At 43.8% G+C, this 26174-nt stretch overlaps 12 non-coding genes and 4 pseudogenes across 12 annotated transcripts; all 16 read right to left on the reverse strand.

Annotated features, from left to right (window-relative positions):
* Positions 1-1485: 1485 nt before the first annotated feature.
* On the reverse strand, positions 1486-1665 carry LOC141210638 (U2 spliceosomal RNA; annotated as a pseudogene).
* Positions 1666-2474: 809 nt separating this feature from the next.
* On the reverse strand, positions 2475-2566 carry LOC141210836 (U2 spliceosomal RNA; annotated as a pseudogene).
* A 1115-nt stretch (positions 2567-3681) lies between these two features.
* On the reverse strand, positions 3682-3872 carry LOC141209876 (U2 spliceosomal RNA). The gene has a single exon (XR_012280064.1). It is a non-coding gene; the product is annotated as a U2 spliceosomal RNA (small nuclear RNA).
* A 1115-nt stretch (positions 3873-4987) lies between these two features.
* On the reverse strand, positions 4988-5178 carry LOC141209823 (U2 spliceosomal RNA). Its single transcript, XR_012280013.1, has one exon. It is a non-coding gene; the product is annotated as a U2 spliceosomal RNA (small nuclear RNA).
* Positions 5179-6288: 1110 nt separating this feature from the next.
* LOC141210626 (U2 spliceosomal RNA) lies at positions 6289-6517 on the reverse strand (annotated as a pseudogene).
* Positions 6518-12903: 6386 nt separating this feature from the next.
* Positions 12904-13094, reverse strand: LOC141209934 (U2 spliceosomal RNA). The gene has a single exon (XR_012280119.1). It is a non-coding gene; the product is annotated as a U2 spliceosomal RNA (small nuclear RNA).
* Positions 13095-14212: 1118 nt separating this feature from the next.
* On the reverse strand, positions 14213-14403 carry LOC141209422 (U2 spliceosomal RNA). The gene has a single exon (XR_012279616.1). It is a non-coding gene; the product is annotated as a U2 spliceosomal RNA (small nuclear RNA).
* Positions 14404-15518: 1115 nt separating this feature from the next.
* On the reverse strand, positions 15519-15709 carry LOC141209424 (U2 spliceosomal RNA). The gene has a single exon (XR_012279618.1). It is a non-coding gene; the product is annotated as a U2 spliceosomal RNA (small nuclear RNA).
* Positions 15710-16824: 1115 nt separating this feature from the next.
* LOC141209425 (U2 spliceosomal RNA) lies at positions 16825-17015 on the reverse strand. Its single transcript, XR_012279619.1, has one exon. It is a non-coding gene; the product is annotated as a U2 spliceosomal RNA (small nuclear RNA).
* Positions 17016-18130: 1115 nt separating this feature from the next.
* LOC141209426 (U2 spliceosomal RNA) lies at positions 18131-18321 on the reverse strand. The gene has a single exon (XR_012279620.1). It is a non-coding gene; the product is annotated as a U2 spliceosomal RNA (small nuclear RNA).
* Positions 18322-19439: 1118 nt separating this feature from the next.
* LOC141210267 (U2 spliceosomal RNA) lies at positions 19440-19630 on the reverse strand. Its single transcript, XR_012280440.1, has one exon. It is a non-coding gene; the product is annotated as a U2 spliceosomal RNA (small nuclear RNA).
* A 1115-nt stretch (positions 19631-20745) lies between these two features.
* LOC141209427 (U2 spliceosomal RNA) lies at positions 20746-20936 on the reverse strand. Its single transcript, XR_012279621.1, has one exon. It is a non-coding gene; the product is annotated as a U2 spliceosomal RNA (small nuclear RNA).
* Positions 20937-22056: 1120 nt separating this feature from the next.
* On the reverse strand, positions 22057-22243 carry LOC141210713 (U2 spliceosomal RNA). The gene has a single exon (XR_012280832.1). It is a non-coding gene; the product is annotated as a U2 spliceosomal RNA (small nuclear RNA).
* Positions 22244-23037: 794 nt separating this feature from the next.
* LOC141210837 (U2 spliceosomal RNA) lies at positions 23038-23129 on the reverse strand (annotated as a pseudogene).
* A 1115-nt stretch (positions 23130-24244) lies between these two features.
* LOC141209428 (U2 spliceosomal RNA) lies at positions 24245-24435 on the reverse strand. The gene has a single exon (XR_012279622.1). It is a non-coding gene; the product is annotated as a U2 spliceosomal RNA (small nuclear RNA).
* Positions 24436-25550: 1115 nt separating this feature from the next.
* Positions 25551-25741, reverse strand: LOC141210108 (U2 spliceosomal RNA). Its single transcript, XR_012280286.1, has one exon. It is a non-coding gene; the product is annotated as a U2 spliceosomal RNA (small nuclear RNA).
* Positions 25742-26174: the final 433 nt, after the last annotated feature.

Raw genomic sequence — 26174 nt, forward strand, 5'->3', positions numbered from 1 at the left:
CCAAAAAAAACAAGCCAGACTTCTTCTTCTCTGGATCCAAAAAAATAAACCGCACTGCATTCTTCAATCTTGCAAAAACTGGGACCTCTTCACAGGTCAGCATATTTGGGCTTCTCCCGTCCATATCTTCACACCAAAGGTGGCAAAAATCCTCCTCGCCTACTTAAAAAAAGCAGGCAGGCTGATCGCCCCTCGTTGCCCCGGGACTAATCCGGCTCCCCAAAAGCAGCAAGGGGGTGAAGCCGCACTGCTACATGCAGCGATCCCCCGAGGCCAAGGAGCCGGGTACCCAAGGCACCTCTCAGCCAAGACCAAGGCAGCAACCGGTAGATCACTGCACTTGATCTTAGCCAAAAGGCCGAGAAGCGATAACCAGAATTGGTTTCAAACTACGGAGCCACCCAAGGATCCTGAAAAGTCCATTTGTGGAGATGAGCTCCTGGACTCCCGTTAAGAAGACATGTTGTCAACCTCTAGATCCCTTACATGCCTGCACTTTTCGGCTTGCTGCTGCTGCAATCCACGCGTTTTAGATCTGCATAACTCCACCTCTTTAATCACAGCACCTTCACCCCCTGCTGTTCCCACCCGCCTCAACACCGTTGGAAGGGAGGAGAACCAATTAAGGCGGGGGGTGGGGTGGAACGAGCAGCTGTCTACCCTTAGCAGGAGGGCTCCTGATTACATACCTCTCCTGCTGCTGCTGCTGCTGGCTGTCCAGCAGCAGACTGAAGGTGGCTGCTGCTGTGCACAGGTATATAAAGGCTCAGAGCCTATTATGACACGCGCAGCCAGCGTTCCATTGCCACATTCCATCTACTGCAGGCAGGATACCTGGCTGGCTGAATGTCGCTGAGAAGCTCACAGAGACCGCCATAAGCAACAGTTTAACAGAATGCCACAGACTAATCAACCAAACTTTTTGGGTTGGGTTCTCTTTTATAGTCTGCAGGCATTAAATGAAAGAAGTCAGTGTTCCAGCAGAAGGAGACAACGTTTCAGAAAAGGCATTGTAGCAAACCAAAAAAGAAATTTTAAGCGCAGCAGAGTAACCAGCGCACATACCTGTTAGCTCAGGTGAGTTTAAAAGGCTGCTGTTGATAACAAGGGCATTTGCTAAATAGATGGTGTGTGTGCAACAATATACTGAAAGGTCAATTATATTGTGCAGCTTATCTCACCACCTGTAGTTATTTAGGTGAAAGCTCCAAAATGCTTGCCTAATATGTCTGTTTATCCAAAAGGAAGTAAAAAGGGAGAGCTAGAAAGATAGCATTGCATCACATTACATGGCAATGCAATGCACAGTTGCTGAAGTTGAACCAAAATGAGCTTGTAATCTGGCTTCTGCAACTTTGAACATGAAAAATCCAATGAGGAGAAGAAAAGCAAAGCCAAAGAGTCCATCCCAAAATCCGACAAACAAGCAAAATGAACAAAAAACATTGAATTCAATTCTTTCTGATTTTAGAAACTGCATTAAAGAAGGGGTGCACCGGTCCTGGAGATACTGCAATACCAGGTCAATGCGTGGAGTGGACAGAGCAAGCTCTTTTTCCATCTCCCTGTTCTAAAAATCCATTTAATATATGGTCCCCAGATAGGGGACGTATCAGATATTAAACTGATAAGAACAGATTTTTTTTTTTTTTTTTTAAATTCTTTTGGCGAAAGCCCGAATTCGTGTACAAAACCCGAGTGCGCTTAAAAAAGTGACAAGTGCCACAAAAAAAGTGCACTAGGATGCTGGTCTTCATGAAACCCTCTCCAAAAGGAGAAGGGTCCCCCAAACCATTCCCCGTCCCTCCGAGCCAAAAGGCCACAGCGAGGAACAGGGACAAAAAGCCACCTCCAGCCGAAGCCAGAGGCGACCCAATCTTACCACCAGCACCTGCCCGAGTTCTCACCCGAGCAAGGCACTGGGAGCCAAAGACTGTGCTCCCCTCCCGAAAGAGGGGAGCCAACAACGCTCTCCTCCCGAAAGAGGAGAGCCAGGGGGGTTCAGGGGGGAGCGGAACCTGATGGCCACACACTCCCCCCCTAGACCTGCCAAGAGAGGAACCCGTAAGGGAACCGCATCCCGACAAAATCCTAGTAGGACGTGACACACGTGAATAAGTGGACACACAGTGACAAAGAAATTAAATAAATAGTGAAGGTTTCACAGTATAATACTGCCCGGACCTTCGACCGGGAATTGAAAAATTCCCCATCCTAAGGCCAGAAGGCCCGGAATAAGGGTGTGTGCGAAGAAAGAAAATTTGAAGTGCTTGTGCAAATGTGCCATAAACTCAAGTGGGGTTCCCAATCCCAGTGAGTTAAGGCACCCCAGGGTCACCACTCCTGGGGCACTTCACACTTCGGGCTTTCGATCTTCCCCGGCCCAATGGCGTCGATCCTGGGGGGCCATGCTTTCCACCAGATGACTATATTAGCCACCTGGCGTACTAACAAGCGCCTAAACCCCAGTGTGCATAATGTATCAATCTACTAGGGCGGCCAACATCCAAAACCGCCTTTTCGAAAGATACTACACTTGATCTTAGCCAAAAGGCCGAGAAGCGATAACCAGAATTGGTTTCAAACTACGGAGCCACCCAAGGATCCTGAAAAGTCCATTTGTGGAGATGAGCTCCTGGACTCCCGTTAAGAAGACATGTTGTCAACCTCTAGATCCCTTACATGCCTGCACTTTTCGGCTTGCTGCTGCTGCAATCCACGCGTTTTAGATCTGCATAACTCCACCTCTTTAAACACAGCACCTTCACCCCCTGCTGTTCCCACCCGCCTCAACACCGTTGGAAGGGAGGAGAACCAATTAAGGCGGGGGGTGGGGTGGAACGAGCAGCTGTCTACCCTTAGCAGGAGGGCTCCTGATTACATACCTCTCCTGCTGCTGCTGCTGCTGGCTGTCCAGCAGCAGACTGAAGGTGGCTGCTGCTGTGCACAGGTATATAAAGGCTCAGAGCCTATTATGACACGCGCAGCCAGCGTTCCATTGCCACATTCCATCTACTGCAGGCAGGATACCTGGCTGGCTGAATGTCGCTGAGAAGCTCACAGAGACCGCCATAAGCAACAGTTTAACAGAATGCCACAGACTAATCAACCAAACTTTTTGGGTTGGGTTCTCTTTTATAGTCTGCAGGCATTAAATGAAAGAAGTCAGTGTTCCAGCAGAAGGAGACAACGTTTCAGAAAAGGCATTGTAGCAAACCAAAAAAGAAATTTTAAGCGCAGCAGAGTAACCAGCGCACATACCTGTTAGCTCAGGTGAGTTTAAAAGGCTGCTGTTGATAACAAGGGCATTTGCTAAATAGATGGTGTGTGTGCAACAATATACTGAAAGGTCAATTATATTGTGCAGCTTATCTCACCACCTGTAGTTATTTAGGTGAAAGCTCCAAAATGCTTGCCTAATATGTCTGTTTATCCAAAAGGAAGTAAAAAGGGAGAGCTAGAAAGATAGCATTGCATCACATTACATGGCAATGCAATGCACAGTTGCTGAAGTTGAACCAAAATGAGCTTGTAATCTGGCTTCTGCAACTTTGAACATGAAAAATCCAATGAGGAGAAGAAAAGCAAAGCCAAAGAGTCCATCCCAAAATCCGACAAACAAGCAAAATGAACAAAAAACATTGAATTCAATTCTTTCTGATTTTAGAAACTGCATTAAAGAAGGGGTGCACCGGTCCTGGAGATACTGCAATACCAGGTCAATGCATGGAGTGGACAGAGCAAGCTCTTTTTCCATCTCCCTGTTCTAAAAATCCATTTAATATATGGTCCCCAGATAGGGGACGTATCAGATATTAAACTGATAAGAACAGATACTACACTTGATCTTAGCCAAAAGGCCGAGAAGCGATAACCAGAATTGGTTTCAAACTACGGAGCCACCCAAGGATCCTGAAAAGTCCATTTGTGGAGATGAGCTCCTGGACTCCCGTTAAGAAGACATGTTGTCAACCTCTAGATCCCTTACATGCCTGCACTTTTCGGCTTGCTGCTGCTGCAATCCACGCGTTTTAGATCTGCATAACTCCACCTCTTTAAACACAGCACCTTCACCCCCTGCTGTTCCCACCCGCCTCAACACCGTTGGAAGGGAGGAGAACCAATTAAGGCGGGGGGTGGGGTGGAACGAGCAGCTGTCTACCCTTAGCAGGAGGGCTCCTGATTACATACCTCTCCTGCTGCTGCTGCTGCTGGCTGTCCAGCAGCAGACTGAAGGTGGCTGCTGCTGTGCACAGGTATATAAAGGCTCAGAGCCTATTATGACACGCGCAGCCAGCGTTCCATTGCCACATTCCATCTACTGCAGGCAGGATACCTGGCTGGCTGAATGTCGCTGAGAAGCTCACAGAGACCGCCATAAGCAACAGTTTAACAGAATGCCACAGACTAATCAACCAAACTTTTTGGGTTGGGTTCTCTTTTATAGTCTGCAGGCATTAAATGAAAGAAGTCAGTGTTCCAGCAGAAGGAGACAACGTTTCAGAAAAGGCATTGTAGCAAACCAAAAAAGAAATTTTAAGCGCAGCAGAGTAACCAGCGCACATACCTGTTAGCTCAGGTGAGTTTAAAAGGCTGCTGTTGATAACAAGGGCATTTGCTAAATAGATGGTGTGTGTGCAACAATATACTGAAAGGTCAATTATATTGTGCAGCTTATCTCACCACCTGTAGTTATTTAGGTGAAAGCTCCAAAATGCTTGCCTAATATGTCTGTTTATCCAAAAGGAAGTAAAAAGGGAGAGCTAGAAAGATAGCATTGCATCACATTACATGGCAATGCAATGCACAGTTGCTGAAGTTGAACCAAAATGAGCTTGTAATCTGGCTTCTGCAACTTTGAACATGAAAAATCCAATGAGGAGAAGAAAAGCAAAGCCAAAGAGTCCATCCCAAAATCCGACAAACAAGCAAAATGAACAAAAAACATTGAATTCAATTCTTTCTGATTTTAGAAACTGCATTAAAGAAGGGGTGCACCGGTCCTGGAGATACTGCAATACCAGGTCAATGCGTGGAGTGGACAGAGCAAGCTCTTTTTCCATCTCCCTGTTCTAAAAATCCATTTAATATTTGGTCCCCAGATAGGGGACGTATCAGATATTAAACTGATAAGAACAGATACTACACTTGATCTTAGCCAAAAGGCCGAGAAGCGATAACCAGAATTGGTTTCAAACTACGGAGCCACCCAAGGATCCTGAAAAGTCCATTTGTGGAGATGAGCTCCTGGACTCCCGTTATGAAGACATGTTGTCAACCTCTAGATCCCTTACATGCCTGCACTTTTCGGCTTGCTGCTGCTGCAATCCACGCGTTTTAGATCTGCATAACTCCACCTCTTTAAACACAGCACCTTCACCCCCTGCTGTTCCCACCCGCCTCAACACCGTTGGAAGGGAGGAGAACCAATTAAGGCGGGGGGTGGAACGAGCAGCTGTCTACCCTTAGCAGGAGGGCTCCTGATTACATACCTCTCCTGCTGCTGCTGCTGCTGGCTGTCCAGCAGCAGACTGAAGGTGGCTGCTGCTGTGCACAGGTATATAAAGGCTCAGAGCCTATTATGACACGCGCAGCCAGCGTTCCATTGCCACATTCCATCTACTGCAGGCAGGATACCTGGCTGGCTGAATGTCGCTGAGAAGCTCACAGAGACCGCCATAAGCAACAGTTTAACAGAATGCCACAGACTAATCAACCAAACTTTTTGGGTTGGGTTCTCTTTTATAGTCTGCAGGCATTAAATGAAAGAAGTCAGTGTTCCAGCAGAAGGAGACAACGTTTCAGAAAAGGCATTGTAGCAAACCAAAAAAGAAATTTTAAGCGCAGCAGAGTAACCAGCGCACATACCTGTTAGCTCAGGTGAGTTTAAAAGGCTGCTGTTGATAACAAGGGCATTTGCTAAATAGATGGTGTGTGTGCAACAATATACTGAAAGGTCAATTATATTGTGCAGCTTATCTCACCACCTGTAGTTATTTAGGTGAAAGCTCCAAAATGCTTGCCTAATATGTCTGTTTATCCAAAAGGAAGTAAAAAGGGAGAGCTAGAAAGATAGCATTGCATCACATTACATGGCAATGCAATGCACAGTTGCTGAAGTTGAACCAATATGAGCTTGTAATCTGGCTTCTGCAACTTTGAACATGAAAAATCCAATGAGGAGAAGAAAAGCAAAGCCAAAGAGTCCATCCCAAAATCCGACAAACAAGCAAAATGAACAAAAAACATTGAATTCAATTCTTTCTGATTTTAGAAACTGCATTAAAGAAGGGGTGCACCGGTCCTGGAGATACTGCAATACCAGGTCAATGCGTGGAGTGGACAGAGCAAGCTCTTTTTCCATCTCCCTGTTCTAAAAATCCATTTAATATATGGTCCCCAGATAGGGGACGTATCAGATATTAAACTGATAAGAACAGATTTTTTTTTTTTTTTTTTTTTTTTTTTTTTTTTTTTACACTCAGATTACAAAGCCTTGGAATCAACAAAAAGATAAGAAGACTCAAATCCATCATCGTGCATTCTACCAATTTTAATACTTCTCCAAATCTTTTATTTTCTTTTTCTTTTATATATATATATTTATTTATTTTTTCCCTCTTTTTTTTTTTTAAAAAATTATATAGTTTTGGCTATTTTTTTTTGTTTGTTTTTGTTTTTCTTTTTTTGTTTTTCCACAGGTTTTCAAAAAATCAAAGCTTACAAGGTAAGTTCATTCCATTTACATTGTTTCCATTTCTCATTTGCTTTCACCTTGCCAAGCGTCATTTTGTCCCTCTAGAAATACATGTACAAATAACTTAGACATAATTTAATACACTGGTCGCCTGTTACTTCCTTATGTTTAAACACTAAAATGTTCCTTGCTTTCCACAATGCCGCCTTCACACATGCAATAATAATCCATACAATTTTAAAATCCTCCTCTCTTATCCCCATCCCATAAAATACTCTGTTAAAATCCAAAAAATTAACAGTACTCACAGCTCTCACTATATTGCACACTTTCCTCCATATTGTCTGTGCAAAATTACAATTCCAGAAGATGTGCATGGGTGTTTCACTATTCCCACACCTGGATCTTGGGCACACTTCAGATCTTACCAACCCACGCCTGTGTTGGAACTCACGGGTTGGCAGGCAGTCTTTTACTATACACCAGAGTAAATCCCTGTGTTCATTAGATAACACACTATAATTTACATTCATCCAGATTCTTTCCACAATTTTGAATGAAAAAAGTTCCACAGGACTGATACCTATTCTCTCTTCCAGGATTTTTAGGATTTTTTTATGGCATTTAAGAACATTTATTTCGACCATCTTAAGTTTAAAATCTCTTAAAATTTTTTCTAAAACAATATAATTTCCTGGAGGTAAAAACCTATAAGGCCTATTTAGAGACATCTCCAACCATTTATAATTTCTAATATAGAAACCTAAATTATATATAGAAAACAACTTTAGCTTAGAGCCTGGTCCTAATAAAGTGCATACACAGTTCGCTACATACTTTGCATATAAAAAGGACCTAATATCCGGAAAACCTTTCCCACCTTTTTTCTTTGATTTATATATCTCCTCTCTCTTTACTCTTTCCATCTTGGATCTCCATAAAAAATTAAAACATACCTTAATAACTCTCTTCATGATATTATTTTGGGGGATAAAAACTGTTGAGACATATAAAAACATTGGGAGTAAAACCTGTCTAATAATTAAAATTTTTCCTTCCAGGGTAAGATCTCTCAACTGCCAGAAAGTAATCTTTTTCTTAACTCTTTCCAGCAGAGACTCCCAATTTCTTACATTACCACCTGACTCTGAGAAATAAATACCTAAAATTTTTACTTCATTCATTCTTGTTAATTTACACTCAGAATCTACAATAAAATCACCAACAGTTAAAATACCAGATTTTTCCATGTTAATTTTAAAACCCGATGCGCCCCCAAACCAATCCACTGTTCTTATGGCTCTGTTCATGCTTCTAGTGTCTTTAACTAAAACCGTCACATCATCCATATATGCCACCACTTTAACTTGTTCATTGCAACTCCCGGGAATAAAAAAACATTGATTACCTTATCTCTCCTAAAAGCTGCTAAAAGTGGTTCAATTGCACAAATAAAAAGAATAGGGGATAAGGGACACCCCTGTTTAACGCCACAGTTTATTTTTACATTATCAGATAAAAAACCATTAATAGATATTTTGCTAAAACATGATTTGTAAAGAGATTTAATACGTTTGCTAAAAACATCCGGGCATCCCATTTTCTCTAAAACTGCAAATAAAAAATCATGGGCAACTCTATCGTACGCTTTTTCAAAATCCAAAGTAATTAGAGCAAGCTTTTGTTTTCTGTCTAAAACATCCCATAAAACATCCCTGATTAAAATCAATGAGTCGCTGATTCTCCGATTTGGCACTGCACACGTCTGATCCACTTCTATTACTGAGCCGATTACCTTTTTTAATCTATTTGCTAGTAACTTTGCATATACCTTACAGTCCGTATTTAAAAGGGTTATTGGTCTCCAATTTTTAATCAGTTCTTTATTTCCTTTCTTAAATAATAAAACAATAAGACCCTCCCACCACAACTCTGGAACACTAAAAGATGCTTCTGCTTCTAAAATTACTTCATAAAAATCCTCACCCATGATCTCCCATAAACACTTGTAAAATTCAACAGGTAGTCCATCTGCTCCCGGCGTTTTGTTATTTTGTAGCGTATTAATTGTATTAAAAACTTCCTCTTTAGTAAAATTCCCTATTAAAAAAGATTTATCTTCCGCATTAAAATTTTTTTCCAGTCCTTCTAAAAAATGTTTTTTTAGAGACACATCCGTGTTTTTAACAGAAAATAAATCATCATAAAATTCTTTTGCTTTCATCTTCTTCCCCTCCAAACTTGTTTCTCCTTCCAAAACCTTCATATAATCCTTCTTGTCACATATTTTTTTAAAAAAGAATTTTGTGCATTTTTCATCCTCGTCTAAAACTTTTACTCGGGAATTAAAAATAATTTCTTTACCTTTTTCTTTCAGGCAGTTTTGGATCTTTTCTTTTGTTGTTCGGATCGCCTCCTGCAGATCACATCCGTTATTTTCGAGGTGAAAAAAACATTGCAGTTTAGCATTAAGATCATTATAAAAAATACGTTTTGCAGCAGCTTTCTTCTTTCCTTCTTTAATAAAAAATATTTTTACCTCCTTCTTGACAAAATCCCACCAATTAAAAATAGATTTAAAAAACGTTTTTTTTAGCTTCAGTTTTTCATACAGCTTTTTAAAACCTTCCATAACCACCTCGTCTTGTAGTAGGGATACATTAAATTTCCAGTGTGACGGTCTTTTATCCACATCTGATTCTATTTTAAAACTACATTCTATTATTTTATGATCTGAAAAAGGTGTTGAATGCGTTTTAAAACCTGAGCATGTTAGGGCTTGAGATATAAAAATATAATCTATTCTGGATGAAACACCTCTCCCCACCCAAGTGACTTCATGCTCCTTTTTTTGTCCATCTAATGCCCATGTATCTTTAAGATTAAAAGCTGCTAAAATATTTCTAAGACATGAAGCTGACCCATCTTTTACATTTTTTAAATGACAATTAAAATCCCCACCTAAAACTAATGGATCTACTCCAGGTAAAAACAGCTGCAACAGTTCAAACAAATGTAATCTCAAGGCTTTTTCTGCATTTGCATACACATTAAAACACCTCACTTTCTTCCCATTTTTCTGCACATCAATTCTTAAAATCCTCCCAGGGTATATCTCTTCATAATTTACAATCTCCCAATCTTTAGAGCATAAAAACCCCACACCATCACTTTTTGACTCGTTCCCACCAGAAAAGCATAAGTTACCCTTCCATATACCCTGTAAATATTCATAGCTTATTTTTTTTGTCAAATTACATTCTTGTAGAAAGATAAAATCAATATTTTCATTATTTAAAAAATCATATAAAGCAGTTCTCTTATATAGGTCGTTAAACCCCTGAACATTCAGGGACATTGAGCGGATCATCTTCTAACATTTAGTGCAGGGCTCTTCCCTCCGCCCTCATTCTCTACTGCCGGAGAAGATGGGTCTACCTCCAGATCTGATACATCCGAAGATGACACACTCCCCAGCAGACTTGTTGCTTCTAATGCCTTTACTTTCCCACCACATGGTATTCCTTCATTATCACTTCTATCCACACTTCTTTTTAGAGATTTTTCTGTGCAGTCCATTTGTACCTGCGCGCAAGGTAAGCTCTGCGACAGGGAATTAGTAGGAGTGGACTCCACTACTTCTGGAATATCACTTTCCCCTCCACAACTACTCCCTTTACTTAGTGGAGAAATTTCTTGCAACATTTGACTCTTCTCTTCTCTCTTCTGATCTTCTTTCTTCTGTTCTTCTATCTTCTTCTTTTCATTCTTATCTTCTTTCTTCTTATCTTCTTTCTTCTGCTCTTCTCTCTTTTTCCTTTCCATCTGTTTCTTTATCTCCATGGCCCTTTTTTCTATGTCCTCTATCCTCTTCTGTTTTTCCTCTTCCTTCTTTCTCTTCCTTTCTTCCAACTTCCTTTCCTCTTCTTCTTGTGATTTTTTAACCCGTTCCTCCTTCTTCTTCTCCTTCATTGCCCGTCCCTCCTCTTCCTCTTTTCTCTTTCTTTCTGTCTCCTCCTTCTCACTCCTTTCTTTCTCCTCTTCCCCTTTTTCCTCTTCAGCAGCAATGCCTGCTTCCACATCGTCTTTAGCTTCTTGTTGCTGTTCTTCAGGCGATGTGTCCATCTCCTCTACATCCTTTTTCTTATTTTTAGGGCACTCATCCATCTGGTGAGGAGTACCCATGCAACTAAAACACTTGTTACATTCTGCATCCAGATGTCCATATTTTTTACACACACGGCAGTAGTGTGGCATCCCTGGGAAGAATAAATAACCGCGGCTATGGTTGATATAAACCTGCGGCGGAGGTCTGGACACGCCCCCCTCCTCATTCGGGTTCTTCCTAAATGATACCACATACACACGTTTCCCGTTCCACTCTCCAAACTGTGTTTCCCCGCGTCTCTTAGGGATGATTTTGTCACAATACATTGATAGGTAACTTTCAACCTCAGAGTCTGTAATAAATGGACTAAACAAATGAATCGTCAGTACTTTCATTGAAAACTGAAAAGAGGGGATTACTTTCACCCCCTCCAGCTCTACCTTCTCTTTATTTACTTCATAAAGTGCGTAGGCACTTTCACACTGCGAGGCTTTATTAAGCGTAACATCATAAAGTCCTCGAGAAAAAAAAGATTGAAAGCAAAAAAGATGCTCCTTGTCGATCTTCAAGAGCTTACAAATAACATTGAAAATAAATTGAGAATCTTTCACCTGCCGGTGGTCAGGAGCAACCACGAACCTGATGGTGTCCTTCAGCGGATGCTCCTCCGAGAAATAATCATTCGGGTTGCTTGCTTGATTCTCCTTCCTTCCTCCAGGGTTTCTCCTTGTCTCCATGATTTTCCTCTTCTTTTCCAGATACCAAGGAAAATATTACACACGGATCGCAGCCTCCACGAAGTTCGTCCTCCCTCCAACACACCGTCCTCCGTAAAGAAAAGGCACTGCAGCTTTAGCACCGATTCCCAAAAGCAGCACTGGATATCTCCAAAGGCCAAGAATCGGTTCTGCCACCACAGTAACCTTCAGCCCAATGTCACAACCCACTACAGATCGTGCCAAAAGGCCGAGAAGCGATAACCAGAATTGGTTTCAAACTACGGAGCCACCCAAGGATCCTGAAAAGTCCATTTGTGGAGATGAGCTCCTGGACTCCCGTTAAGAAGACATGTTGTCAACCTCTAGATCCCTTACATGCCTGCACTTTTCGGCTTGCTGCTGCTGCAATCCACGCGTTTTAGATCTGCATAACTCCACCTCTTTAAACACAGCACCTTCACCCCCTGCTGTTCCCACCCGCCTCAACACCGTTGGAAGGGAGGAGAACCAATTAAGGCGGGGGGTGGGGTGGAACGAGCAGCTGTCTACCCTTAGCAGGAGGGCTCCTGATTACATACCTCTCCTGCTGCTGCTGCTGCTGGCTGTCCAGCAGCAGACTGAAGGTGGCTGCTGCTGTGCACAGGTATATAAAGGCTCAGAGCCTATTATGACACGCGCAGCCAGCGTTCCATTGCCACATTCCATCTACTGCAGGCAGGATACCTGGCTGGCTGAATGTTGCTGAGAAGCTCACAGAGACCGCCATAAGCAACAGTTTAACAGAATGCCACAGACTAATCAACCAAACTTTTTGGGTTGGGTTCTCTTTTATAGTCTGCAGGCATTAAATGAAAGAAGTCAGTGTTCCAGCAGAAGGAGACAACGTTTCAGAAAAGGCATTGTAGCAAACCAAAAAAGAAATTTTAAGCGCAGCAGAGTAACCAGCGCACATACCTGTTAGCTCAGGTGAGTTTAAAAGGCTGCTGTTGATAACAAGGGCATTTGCTAAATAGATGGTGTGTGTGCAACAATATACTGAAAGGTCAATTATATTGTGCAGCTTATCTCACCACCTGTAGTTATTTAGGTGAAAGCTCCAAAATGCTTGCCTAATATGTCTGTTTATCCAAAAGAAAGTAGAAAGGGAGAGCTAGAAAGATAGCATTGCATCACATTACATTACATGGCAATGCAATGCACAGTTGCTGAAGTTGAACCAAAATGAGCTTGTAATCTGGCTTCTGCAACTTTGAACATGAAAAATCCAATGAGGAGAAGAAAAGCAAAGCCAAAGAGTCCATCCCAAAATCCGACAAACAAGCAAAATGAACAAAAAACATTGAATTCAATTCTTTCTGATTTTAGAAACTGCATTAAAGAAGGGGTGCACTGGTCCTGGAGATACTGCAATACCAGGTCAATGCGTGGAGTGGACAGAGCAAGCTCTTTTTCCATCTCCCTGTTCTAAAAATCCATTTAATATATGGTCCCCAGATAAGGGACGTATCAGATATTAAACTGATAAGAACAGATACTACACTTGATCTTAGCCAAAAGGCCGAGAAGCGATAACCAGAATTGGTTTCAAACTATGGAGCCACCCAAGGATCCTGAAAAGTCCATTTGTGGAGATGAGCTCCTGGACTCCCGTTAAGAAGACATGTTGTCAACCTCTAGATCCCTTACATGCCTGCACTTTTCGGCTTGCTGCTGCTGCAATCCACGCGTTTTAGATCTGCATAACTCCACCTCTTTAAACACAGCACCTTCACCCCCTGCTGTTCCCACCCGCCTCAACACCGTTGGAAGGGAGGAGAACCAATTAAGGCGGGGGGTGGGGTGGAACGAGCAGCTGTCTACCCTTAGCAGGAGGGCTCCTGATTACATACCTCTCCTGCTGCTGCTGCTGCTGCTGGCTGTCCAGCAGCAGACTGAAGGTGGCTGCTGCTGTGCACAGGTATATAAAGGCTCAGAGCCTATTATGACACGCGCAGCCAGCGTTCCATTGCCACATTCCATCTACTGCAGGCAGGATACCTGGCTGGCTGAATGTCGCTGAGAAGCTCACAGAGACCGCCATAAGCAACAGTTTAACAGAATGCCACAGACTAATCAACCAAACTTTTTGGGTTGGGTTCTCTTTTATAGTCTGCAGGCATTAAATGAAAGAAGTCAGTGTTCCAGCAGAAGGAGACAACGTTTCAGAAAAGGCATTGTAGCAAACCAAAAAAGAAATTTTAAGCGCAGCAGAGTAACCAGCGCACATACCTGTTAGCTCAGGTGAGTTTAAAAGGCTGCTGTTTATAACAAGGGCTTTTGCTAAATAGATGGTGTGTGTGCAACAATATACTGAAAGGTCAATTATATTGTGCAGCTTATCTCACCACCTGTAGTTATTTAGGTGAAAGCTCCAAAATCCTTGCCTAATATGTCTGTTTATCCAAAAGGAAGTAAAAAGGGAGAGCTAGAAAGATAGCATTGCATCACATTACATGGCAATGCAATGCACAGTTGCTGAAGTTAAACCAAAATGAGCTTGTAATCTGGCTTCTGCAACTTTGAACATGAAAAATCCAATGAGGAGAAGAAAAGCAAAGCCAAAGAGTCCATCCCAAAATCCGACAAACAAGCAAAATGAACAAAAAACATTGAATTCAATTCTTTCTGATTTTAGAAACTGCATTAAAGAAGGGGTGCACCGGTCCTGGAGATACTGCAATACCAGGTCAATGCGTGGAGTGGACAGAGCAAGCTCTTTTTCCATCTCCCTGTTCTAAAAATCCATTTAATATATGGTCCCCAGATAGGGGACGTATCAGATATTAAACTGATAAGAACAGATACTACACTTGATCTTAGCCAAAAGGCCGAGAAGCGATAACCAGAATTGGTTTCAAACTACGGAGCCACCCAAGGATCCTGAAAAGTCCATTTGTGGAGATGAGCTCCTGGACTCCCGTTAAGAAGACATGTTGTCAACCTCTAGCTCCCTTACATGCCTGCACTTTTCGGCTTGCTGCTGCTGCAATCCACGCGTTTTAGATCTGCATAACTCCACCTCTTTAAACACAGCACCTTCACCCCCTGCTGTTCCCACCCGCCTCAACACCGTTGGAAGGGAGGAGAACCAATTAAGGCGGGGGGTGGGGTGGAACGAGCAGCTGTCTACCCTTAGCAGGAGGGCTCCTGATTACATACCTCTCCTGCTGCTGCTGCTGCTGGCTGTCCAGCAGCAGACTGAAGGTGGCTGCTGCTGTGCACAGGTATATAAAGGCTCAGAGCCTATTATGACACGCGCAGCCAGCGTTCCATTGCCACATTCCATCTACTGCAGGCAGGATACCTGGCTGGCTGAATGTCGCTGAGAAGCTCACAGAGACCGCCATAAGCAACAGTTTAACAGAATGCCACAGACTAATCAACCAAACTTTTTGGGTTGGGTTCTCTTTTATAGTCTGCAGGCATTAAATGAAAGAAGTCAGTGTTCCAGCAGAAGGAGACAACGTTTCAGAAAAGGCATTGTAGCAAACCAAAAAAGAAATTTTAAGCGCAGCAGAGTAACCAGCGCACATACCTGTTAGCTCAGGTGAGTTTAAAAGGCTGCTGTTGATAACAAGGGCATTTGCTAAATAGATGGTGTGTGTGCAACAATATACTGAAAGGTCAATTATATTGTGCAGCTTATCTCACCACCTGTTGTTATTTAGGTGAAAGCTCCAAAATGCTTGCCTAATATGTCTGTTTATCCAAAAGGAAGTAAAAAGGGAGAGCTAGAAAGATAGCATTGCATCACATTACATGGCAATGCAATGCACAGTTGCTGAAGTTGAACCAAAATGAGCTTGTAATCTGGCTTCTGCAACTTTGAACATGAAAAATCCAATGAGGAGAAGAAAAGCAAAGCCAAAGAGTCCATCCCAAAATCCGACAAACAAGCAAAATGAACAAAAAACATTGAATTCAATTCTTTCTGATTTTAGAAACTGCATTAAAGAAGGGGTGCACCGGTCCTGGAGATACTGCAATACCAGGTCAATGCGTGGAGTGGACAGAGCAAGCTCTTTTTCCATCTCCCTGTTCTAAAAATCCATTTAATATATGGTCCCCAGATAGGGGACGTATCAGATATTAAACTGATAAGAACAGATACTACACTTGATCTTAGCCAAAAGGCCGAGAAGCGATAACCAGAATTGGTTTCAAACTACGGAGCCACCCAAGGATCCTGAAAAGTCCATTTGTGGAGATGAGCTCCTGGACTCCCGTTAAGAAGACATGTTGTCAACCTCTAGATCCCTTACATGCCTGCACTTTTCGGCTTGCTGCTGCTGCAATCCACGCGTTTTAGATCTGCATAACTCCACCTCTTTAAACACAGCACCTTCACCCCCTGCTGTTCCCACCCGCCTCAACACCGTTGGAAGGGAGGAGAACCAATTAAGGCGGGGGGTGGGGTGGAACGAGCAGCTGTCTACCCTTAGCAGGAGGGCTCCTGATTACATACCTCTCCTGCTGCTGCTGCTGCTGGCTGTCCAGCAGCAGACTGAAGGTGGCTGCTGCTGTGCACAGGTATATAAAGGCTCAGAGCCTATTATGACACGCGCAGCCAGCGTTCCATTGCCACATTCCATCTACTGCAGGCAGGATACCTGGCTGGCTGAATGTCGCTGAGAAGCTCACAGAGACCGCCATAAGCAACAGTTTAACAGAATGCCACAGACTAATCAACCAAACTTTTTGGGTTGGGTTCTCTTTTATAGTCTGCAGGCATTAAATGAAAGAAGTCAGTGTTCCAGCAGAAGGAGACAACGTTTCAGAAAAGGCATTGTAGCAAACCAAAAAAGAAATTTTAAGCGCAGCAGAGTAACCAGCGCACATACCTGTTAGCTCAGGTGAGTTTAAAAGGCTGCTGTTGATAACAAGGGCATTTGCTAAATAGATGGTGTGTGTGCAACAATATACTGAAAGGTCAATTATATTGTGCAGCTTATCTCACCACCTGTAGTTATTTAGGTGAAAGCTCCAAAATGCTTGCCTAATATGTCTGTTTATCCAAAAGGAAGTAAAAAGGGAGAGCTAGAAAGATAGCATTGCATCACATTACATGGCAATGCAATGCACAGTTGCTGAAGTTGAACCAAAATGAGCTTGTAATCTGGCTTCTGCAACTTTGAACATGAAAAATCCAATGAGGAGAAGAAAAGCAAAGCCAAAGAGTCCATCCCCAAATCCGACAAACAAGCAAAATGAACAAAAAACATTGAATTCAATTCTTTCTGATTTTAGAAACTGCATTAAAGAAGGGGTGCACCGGTCCTGGAGATACTGCAATACCAGGTCAATGCGTGGAGTGGACAGAGCAAGCTCTTTTTCCATCTCCCTGTTCTAAAAATCCATTTAATATATGGTCCCCAGATAGGGGACGTATCAGATATTAAACTGATAAGAACAGATACTACACTTGATCTTAGCCAAAAGGCCGAGAAGCGATAACCAGAATTGGTTTCAAACTACGGAGCCACCCAAGGATCCTGAAAAGTCCATTTGTGGAGATGAGCTCCTGGACTCCCGTTAAGAAGACATGTTGTCAACCTCTAGATCCCTTACATGCCTGCACTTTTCGGCTTGCTGCTGCTGCAATCCACGCGTTTTAGATCTGCATAACTCCACCTCTTTAAACACAGCACCTTCACCCCCTGCTGTTCCCACCCGCCTCAACACCGTTGGAAGGGAGGAGAACCAATTAAGGCGGGGGGTGGGGTGGAACGAGCAGCTGTCTACCCTTAGCAGGAGGGCTCCTGATTACATACCTCTCCTGCTGCTGCTGCTGCTGGCTGTCCAGCAGCAGACTGAAGGTGGCTGCTGCTGTGCACAGGTATATAAAGGCTCAGAGCCTATTATGACACGCGCAGCCAGCGTTCCATTGCCACATTCCATCTACTGCAGGCAGGATACCTGGCTGGCTGAATGTCGCTGAGAAGCTCACAGAGACCGCCATAAGCAACAGTTTAACAGAATGCCACAGACTAATCAACCAAACTTTTTGGGTTGGGTTCTCTTTTATAGTCTGCAGGCATTAAATGAAAGAAGTCAGTGTTCCAGCAGAAGGAGACAACGTTTCAGAAAAGGCATTGTAGCAAACCAAAAAAGAAATTTTAAGCGCAGCAGAGTAACCAGCGCACATACCTGTTAGCTCAGGTGAGTTTAAAAGGCTGCTGTTGATAACAAGGGCATTTGCTAAATAGATGGTGTGTGTGCAACAATATACTGAAAGGTCAATTATATTGTGCAGCTTATCTCACCACCTGTAGTTATTTAGGTGAAAGCTCCAAAATGCTTGCCTAATATGTCTGTTTATCCAAAAGGAAGTAAAAAGGGAGAGCTAGAAAGATAGCATTGCATCACATTACATGGCAATGCAATGCACAGTTGCTGAAGTTGAACCAAAATGAGCTTGTAATCTGGCTTCTGCAACTTTGAACATGAAAAATCCAATGAGGAGAAGAAAAGCAAAGCCAAAGAGTCCATCCCAAAATCCGACAAACAAGCAAAATGAACAAAAAACATTGAATTCAATTCTTTCTGATTTTAGAAACTGCATTAAAGAAGGGGTGCACCGGTCCTGGAGATACTGCAATACCAGGTCAATGCGTGGAGTGGACAGAGCAAGCTCTTTTTCCATCTCCCTGTTCTAAAAATCCATTTAATATATGGTCCCCAGATAGGGGACGTATCAGATATTAAACTGATAAGAACAGATACTACACTTGATCTTAGCCAAAAGGCCGAGAAGCGATAACCAGAATTGGTTTCAAACTACGAAGCCACCCAAGGATCCTGAAAAGTCCATTTGTGGAGATGAGCTCCTGGACTCCCGTTAAGAAGACATGTTGTCAACCTCTAGCTCCCTTACATGCCTGCACTTTTCGGCTTGCTGCTGCTGCAATCCACGCGTTTTAGATCTGCATAACTCCACCTCTTTAAACACAGCACCTTCACCCCCTGCTGTTCCCACCCGCCTCAACACCGTTGGAAGGGAGGAGAACCAATTAAGGCGGGGGGTGGGGTGGAACGAGCAGCTGTCTACCCTTAGCAGGAGGGCTCCTGATTACATACCTCTCCTGCTGCTGCTGCTGCTGCTGGCTGTCCAGCAGCAGACTGAAGGTGGCTGCTGCTGTGCACAGGTATATAAAGGCTCAGAGCCTATTATGACACGCGCAGCCAGCATTCCATTGCCACATTCCATCTACTGCAGGCAGGATACCTGGCTGGCTGAATGTCGCTGAGAAGCTCACAGAGACCGCCATAAGCAACAGTTTAACAGAATGCCACAGACTAATCAACCAAACTTTTTGGGTTGGGTTCTCTTTTATAGTCTGCAGGCATTAAATGAAAGAAGTCAGTGTTCCAGCAGAAGGAGACAACGTTTCAGAAAAGGCATTGTAGCAAACCAAAAAAGAAATTTTAAGCGCAGCAGAGTAACCAGCGCACATACCTGTTAGCTCAGGTGAGTTTAAAAGGCTGCTGTTGATAACAAGGGCATTTGCTAAATAGATGGTGTGTGTGCAACAATATACTGAAAGGTCAATTATATTGTGCAGCTTATCTCACCACCTGTAGTTATTTAGGTGAAAGCTCCAAAATGCTTGCCTAATATGTCTGTTTATCCAAAAGGAAGTAAAAAGGGAGAGCTAGAAAGATAGCATTGCATCACATTACATGGCAATGCAATGCACAGTTGCTGAAGTTGAACCAAAATGAGCTTGTAATCTGGCTTCTGCAACTTTGAACATGAAAAATCCAATGAGGAGAAGAAAAGCAAAGCCAAAGAGTCCATCCCAAAATCCGACAAACAAGCAAAATGAACAAAAAACATTGAATTCAATTCTTTCTGATTTTAGAAACTGCATTAAATAAGGGGTGCACCGGTCCTGGAGATACTGCAATACCAGGTCAATGCGTGGAGTGGACAGAGCAAGCTCTTTTTCCATCTCCCTGTTCTAAAAATCCATTTAATATATGGTCCCCAGATAGGGGATGTATCAGATATTAAACTGATAAGAACAGATACTACACTTGATCTTAGCCAAAAGGCCGAGAAACGATAACCAGAATTGGTTTCAAACTACGGAGCCACCCAAGGATCCTGAAAAGTCCATTTGTGGAGATGAGCTCCTGGACTCCCGTTAAGAAGACATGTTGTCAACCTCTAGATCCCTTACATGCCTGCACTTTTCGGCTTGCTGCTGCTGCAATCCACGCGTTTTAGATCTGCATAACTCCACCTCTTTAAACACAGCACCTTCACCCCCTGCTGTTCCCACCCGCCTCAACACCGTTGGAAGGGAGGAGAACCAATTAAGGCGGGGGGTGGGGTGGAACGAGCAGCTGTCTACCCTTAGCAGGAGGGCTCCTGATTACATACCTCTCCTGCTGCTGCTGCTGCTGGCTGTCCAGCAGCAGACTGAAGGTGGCTGCTGCTGTGCACAGGTATATAAAGGCTCAGAGCCTATTATGACACGCGCAGCCAGCGTTCCATTGCCACATTCCATCTACTGCAGGCAGGATACCTGGCTGGCTGAATGTCGCTGAGAAGCTCACAGAGACCGCCATAAGCAACAGTTTAACAGAATGCCACAGACTAATCAACCAAACTTTTTGGGTTGGGTTCTCTTTTATAGTCTGCAGGCATTAAATGAAAGAAGTCAGTGTTCCAGCAGAAGGAGACAACGTTTCAGAAAAGGCATTGTAGCAAACCAAAAAAGAAATTTTAAGCGCAGCAGAGTAACCAGCGCACATACCTGTTAGCTCAGGTGAGTTTAAAAGGCTGCTGTTGATAACAAGGGCATTTGCTAAATAGATGGTGTGTGTGCAACAATATACTGAAAGGTCAATTATATTGTGCAGCTTATCTCACCACCTGTAGTTATTTAGGTGAAAGCTCCAAAATGCTTGCCTAATATGTCTGTTTATCCAAAAGGAAGTAAAAAGGGAGAGCTAGAAAGATAGCATTGCATCACATTACATGGCAATGCAATGCACAGTTGCTGAAGTTGAACCAAAATGAGCTTGTAATCTGGCTTCTGCAACTTTGAACATGAAAAATCCAATGAGGAGAAGAAAAGCAAAGCCAAAGAGTCCATCCCAAAATCCGACAAACAAGCAAAATGAACAAAAAACATTGAATTCAATTCTTTCTGATTTTAGAAACTGCATTAAAGAAGGGGTGCACCGGTCCTGGAGATACTGCAATACCAGGTCAATGCGTGGAGTGGACAGAGCAAGCTCTTTTTCCATCTCCCTGTTCTAAAAATCCATTTAATATATGGTCCCCAGATAGGGGACGTATCAGATATTAAACTGATAAGAACAGATACTACACTTGATCTTAGCCAAAAGGCCGAGAAGCGATAACCAGAATTGGTTTCAAACTACGGAGCCACCCAAGGATCCTGAAAAGTCCATTTGTGGAGATGAGCTCCTGGACTCCCGTTAAGAAGACATGTTGTCAACCTCTAGATCCCTTACATGCCTGCACTTTTCGGCTTGCTGCTGCTGCAATCCACGCGTTTTAGATCTGCATAACTCCACCTCTTTAAACACAGCACCTTCACCCCCTGCTGTTCCCACCCGCCTCAACACCGTTGGAAGGGAGGAGAACCAATTAAGGGGGGGGGTGGGGTGGAACGAGCAGCTGTCTACCCTTAGCAGGAGGGCTCCTGATTACATACCTCTCCTGCTGCTGCTGCTGCTGGCTGTCCAGCAGCAGACTGAAGGTGGCTGCTGCTGTGCACAGGTATATAAAGGCTCAGAGCCTATTATGACACGCGCAGCCAGCGTTCCATTGCCACATTCCATCTACTGCAGGCAGGATACCTGGCTGGCTGAATGTCGCTGAGAAGCTCACAGAGACCGCCATAAGCAACAGTTTAACAGAATGCCACATACTAATCAACCAAACTTTTTGGGTTGGGTTCTCTTTTATAGTCTGCAGGCATTAAATGAAAGAAGTCAGTGTTCCAGCAGAAGGAGACAACGTTTCAGAAAAGGCATTGTAGCAAACCAAAAAAGAAATTTTAAGCGCAGCAGAGTAACCAGCGCACATACCTGTTAGCTCAGGTGAGTTTAAAAGGCTGCTGTTGATAACAAGGGCATTTGCTAAATAGATGGTGTGTGTGCAACAATATACTGAAAGGTCAATTATATTGTGCAGCTTATCTCACCACCTGTAGTTATTTAGGTGAAAGCTCCAAAATGCTTGCCTAATATGTCTGTTTATCCAAAAGGAAGTAAAAAGGGAGAGCTAGAAAGATAGCATTGCATCACATTACATTACATGGCAATGCAATGCACAGTTGCTGAAGTTGAACCAAAATGAGCTTGTAATCTGGCTTCTGCAACTTTGAACATGAAAAATCCAATGAGGAGAAGAAAAGCAAAGCCAAAGAGTCCATCCCAAAATCCGACAAACAAGCAAAATGAACAAAAAACATTGAATTCAATTCTTTCTGATTTTAGAAACTGCATTAAAGAAGGGGTGCACCGGTCCTGGAGATACTGCAATACCAGGTCAATGCGTGGAGTGGACAGAGCAAGCTCTTTTTCCATCTCCCTGTTCTAAAAATCCATTTAATATATGGTCCCCAGATAGGGGATGTATCAGATATTAAACTGTTAAGAACAGATTTTTTTTTTTTTTTTTTTTATCGAAAGCCCGAATTCGTGTACAAAACCCGAGTGCGCTTAAAAAAGTGACAAGTGCCACAAAAAAAGTGCACTAGGATGCTGGTCTTCTTGAAACCCTCTCCAAAAGGAGAAGGGTCCCCCAAACCATTCCCCGTCCCTCCGAGCCAAAAGGCCACAGCGAGGAACAGGGACAAAAAGCCACCTCCAGCCGAAGCCAGAGGCGACCCAATCTTACCCCCAGCACCTGCCCGAGTTCTCACCCGAGCAAGGCACTGGGAGCCAAAGACTGTGCTCCCCTCCCGGAAGAGGGGAGCCAACAACGCTCTCCTCCCGAAAGAGGAGAGCCAGGGGGGTTCAGGGGGGAGCGGAACCTGATGGCCACACACTCCCCCCCTAGACCTGCCAAGAGAGGAACCCATAAGGGAACCGCATCCCGACAAAATCCTAGTAGGACGTGACACACGTGAATAAGTGGACACACAGTGACAAAGAAATTAAATAAATAGTGAAGGTTTCACAGTATAATACTGCCCGGACCTTCGACCGGGAATTGAAAAATTCCCCATCCTAAGGCCAGAAGGCCCGGAATAAGGGTGTGTGCGAAGAAAGAAAATTTGAAGTGCTTGTGCAAATGTGCCATAAACTCAAGTGGGGTTCCCAATCCCAGTGAGTTAAGGCACCCCAGGGTCACCACTCCTGGGGCACTTCACACTTCGGGCTTTCGATCTTTCCCGGCCCAATGGCGTCGATCCTGGGGGGCCATGCTTTCCACCAGATGACTATATTAGCCACCTGGCGTACTAACAAGCGCCTAAACCCCAGTGTGCATAATGTATCAATCTACTAGGGCGGCCAACATCCAAAACCGCCTTTTCGAAAGATACTACACTTGATCTTAGCCAAAAGGCCGAGAAGCGATAACCAGAATTGGTTTCAAACTACGGAGCCACCCAAGGATCCTGAAAAGTCCATTTGTGGAGATGAGCTCCTGGACTCCCGTTAAGAAGACATGTTGTCAACCTCTAGATCCCTTACATGCCTGCACTTTTCGGCTTGCTGCTGCTGCAATCCACGCGTTTTAGATCTGCATAACTCCACCTCTTTAAACACAGCACCTTCACCCCCTGCTGTTCCCACCCGCCTCAACACCGTTGGAAGGGAGGAGAACCAATTAAGGCGGGGGGTGGGGTGGAACGAGCAGCTGTCTACCCTTAGCAGGAGGGCTCCTGATTACATACCTCTCCTGCTGCTGCTGCTGCTGGCTGTCCAGCAGCAGACTGAAGGTGGCTGCTGCTGTGCACAGGTATATAAAGGCTCAGAGCCTATTATGACACGCGCAGCCAGCGTTCCATTGCCACATTCCATCTACTGCAGGCAGGATACCTGGCTGGCTGAATGTCGCTGAGAAGCTCACAGAGACCGCCATAAGCAACAGTTTAACAGAATGCCACAGACTAATCAACCAAACTTTTTGGGTTGGGTTCTCTTTTATAGTCTGCAGGCATTAAATGAAAGAAGTCAGTGTTCCAGCAGAAGGAGACAACGTTTCAGAAAAGGCATTGTAGCAAACCAAAAAAGAAATTTTAAGCGCAGCAGAGTAACCAGCGCACATACCTGTTAGCTCAGGTGAGTTTAAAAGGCTGCTGTTGATAACAAGGGCATTTGCTAAATAGATGGTGTGTGTGCAACAATATACTGAAAGGTCAATTATATTGTGCAGCTTATCTCACCACCTGTAGTTATTTAGGTGAAAGCTCCAAAATGCTTGCCTAATATGTCTGTTTATCCAAAAGGAAGTAAAAAGGGAGAGCTAGAAAGATAGCATTGCATCACATTACATGGCAATGCAATGCACAGTTGCTGAAGTTGAACCAAAATGAGCTTGTAATCTGGCTTCTGCAACTTTGAACATGAAAAATCCAATGAGGAGAAGAAAAGCAAAGCCAAAGAGTCCATCCCAAAATCCGACAAACAAGCAAAATGAACAAAAAACATTGAATTCAATTCTTTCTGATTTTAGAAACTGCATTAAAGAAGGGGTGCACCGGTCCTGGAGATACTGCAATACCAGGTCAATGCGTGGAGTGGACAGAGCAAGCTCTTTTTCCATCTCCCTGTTCTAAAAATCCATTTAATATATGGTCCCCAGATAGGGGACGTATCAGATATTAAACTGATAAGAACAGATACTACACTTGATCTTAGCCAAAAGGCCGAGAAGCGATAACCAGAATTGGTTTCAAACTACGGAGCCACCCAAGGATCCTGAAAAGTCCATTTGTGGAGATGAGCTCCTGGACTCCCGTTAAGAAGACATGTTGTCAACCTCTAGATCCCTTACATGCCTGCACTTTTCGGCTTGCTGCTGCTGCAATCCACGCGTTTTAGATCTGCATAACTCCACCTCTTTAAACACAGCACCTTCACCCCCTGCTGTTCCCACCCGCCTCAACACCGTTGGAAGGGAGGAGAACCAATTAAGGCGGGGGGTGGGGTGGAACGAGCAGCTGTCTACCCTTAGCAGGAGGGCTCCTGATTACATACCTCTCCTGCTGCTGCTGCTGCTGGCTGTCCAGCAGCAGACTGAAGGTGGCTGCTGCTGTGCACAGGTATATAAAGGCTCAGAGCCTATTATGACACGCGCAGCCAGCGTTCCATTGCCACATTCCATCTACTGCAGGCAGGATACCTGGCTGGCTGAATGTCGCTGAGAAGCTGACAGAGACCGCCATAAGCAACAGTTTAACAGAATGCCACAGACTAATCAACCAAACTTTTTGGGTTGGGTTCTCTTTTATAGTCTGCAGGCATTAAATGAAAGAAGTCAGTGTTCCAGCAGAAGGAGACAACGTTTCAGAAAAGGCATTGTAGCAAACCAAAAAAGAAATTTTAAGCGCAGCAGAGTAACCAGCGCACATACCTGTTAGCTCAGGTGAGTTTAAAAGGCTGCTGTTGATAACAAGGGCATTTGCTAAATCGATGGTGTGTGTGCAACAATATACTGAAAGGTCAATTATATTGTGCAGCTTATCTCACCACCTGTAGTTATTTAGGTGAAAGCTCCAAAATGCTTGCCTAATATGTCTGTTTATCCAAAAGGAAGTAAAAAGGGAGAGCTAGAAAGATAGCATTGCATCACATTACATGGCAATGCAATGCACAGTTGCTGAAGTTGAACCAAAATGAGCTTGTAATCTGGCTTCTGCAACTTTGAACATGAAAAATCCAATGAGGAGAAGAAAAGCAAAGCCAAAGAGTCCATCCCAAAATCCGACAAACAAGCAAAATGAACAAAAAACATTGAATTCAATTCTTTCTGATTTTAGAAACTGCATTAAAGAAGGGGTGCACCGGTCCTGGAGATACTGCAATACCAGGTCAATGCGTGGAGTGGACAGAGCAAGCTCTTTTTCCATCTCCCTGTTCTAAAAATCCATTTAATATATGGTCCCCAGATAGGGGATGTATCAGATATTAAACTGATAAGAACAGATACTACACTTGATCTTAGCCAAAAGGCCGAGAAGCGATAACCAGAATTGGTTTCAAACTACGGAGCCACCCAAGGATCCTGAAAAGTCCATTTGTGGAGATGAGCTCCTGGACTCCCGTTAAGAAGACATGTTGTCAACCTCTAGATCCCTTACATGCCTGCACTTTTCGGCTTGCTGCTGCTGCAATCCACGCGTTTTAGATCTGCATAACTCCACCTCTTTAAACACAGCACCTTCACCCCCTGCTGTTCCCACCCGCCTCAACACCGTTGGAAGGGAGGAGAACCAATTAAGGCGGGGGGTGGGGTGGAACGAGCAGCTGTCTACCCTTAGCAGGAGGGCTCCTGATTACATACCTCTCCTGCTGCTGCTGCTGGCTGTCCAGCAGCAGACTGAAGGTGGCTGCTGCTGTGCACAGGTATATAAAGGCTCAGAGCGTATTATGACACGCGCAGCCAGCGTTCCATTGC

This window comes from Phyllobates terribilis, unplaced genomic scaffold (genome assembly GCF_046119375.1).
Source record: "Phyllobates terribilis strain yellow unplaced genomic scaffold, ASM4611937v1 Scaffold_169__1_contigs__length_4117513, whole genome shotgun sequence".
Lineage (NCBI taxonomy): Eukaryota > Metazoa > Chordata > Amphibia > Anura > Dendrobatidae > Phyllobates > Phyllobates terribilis.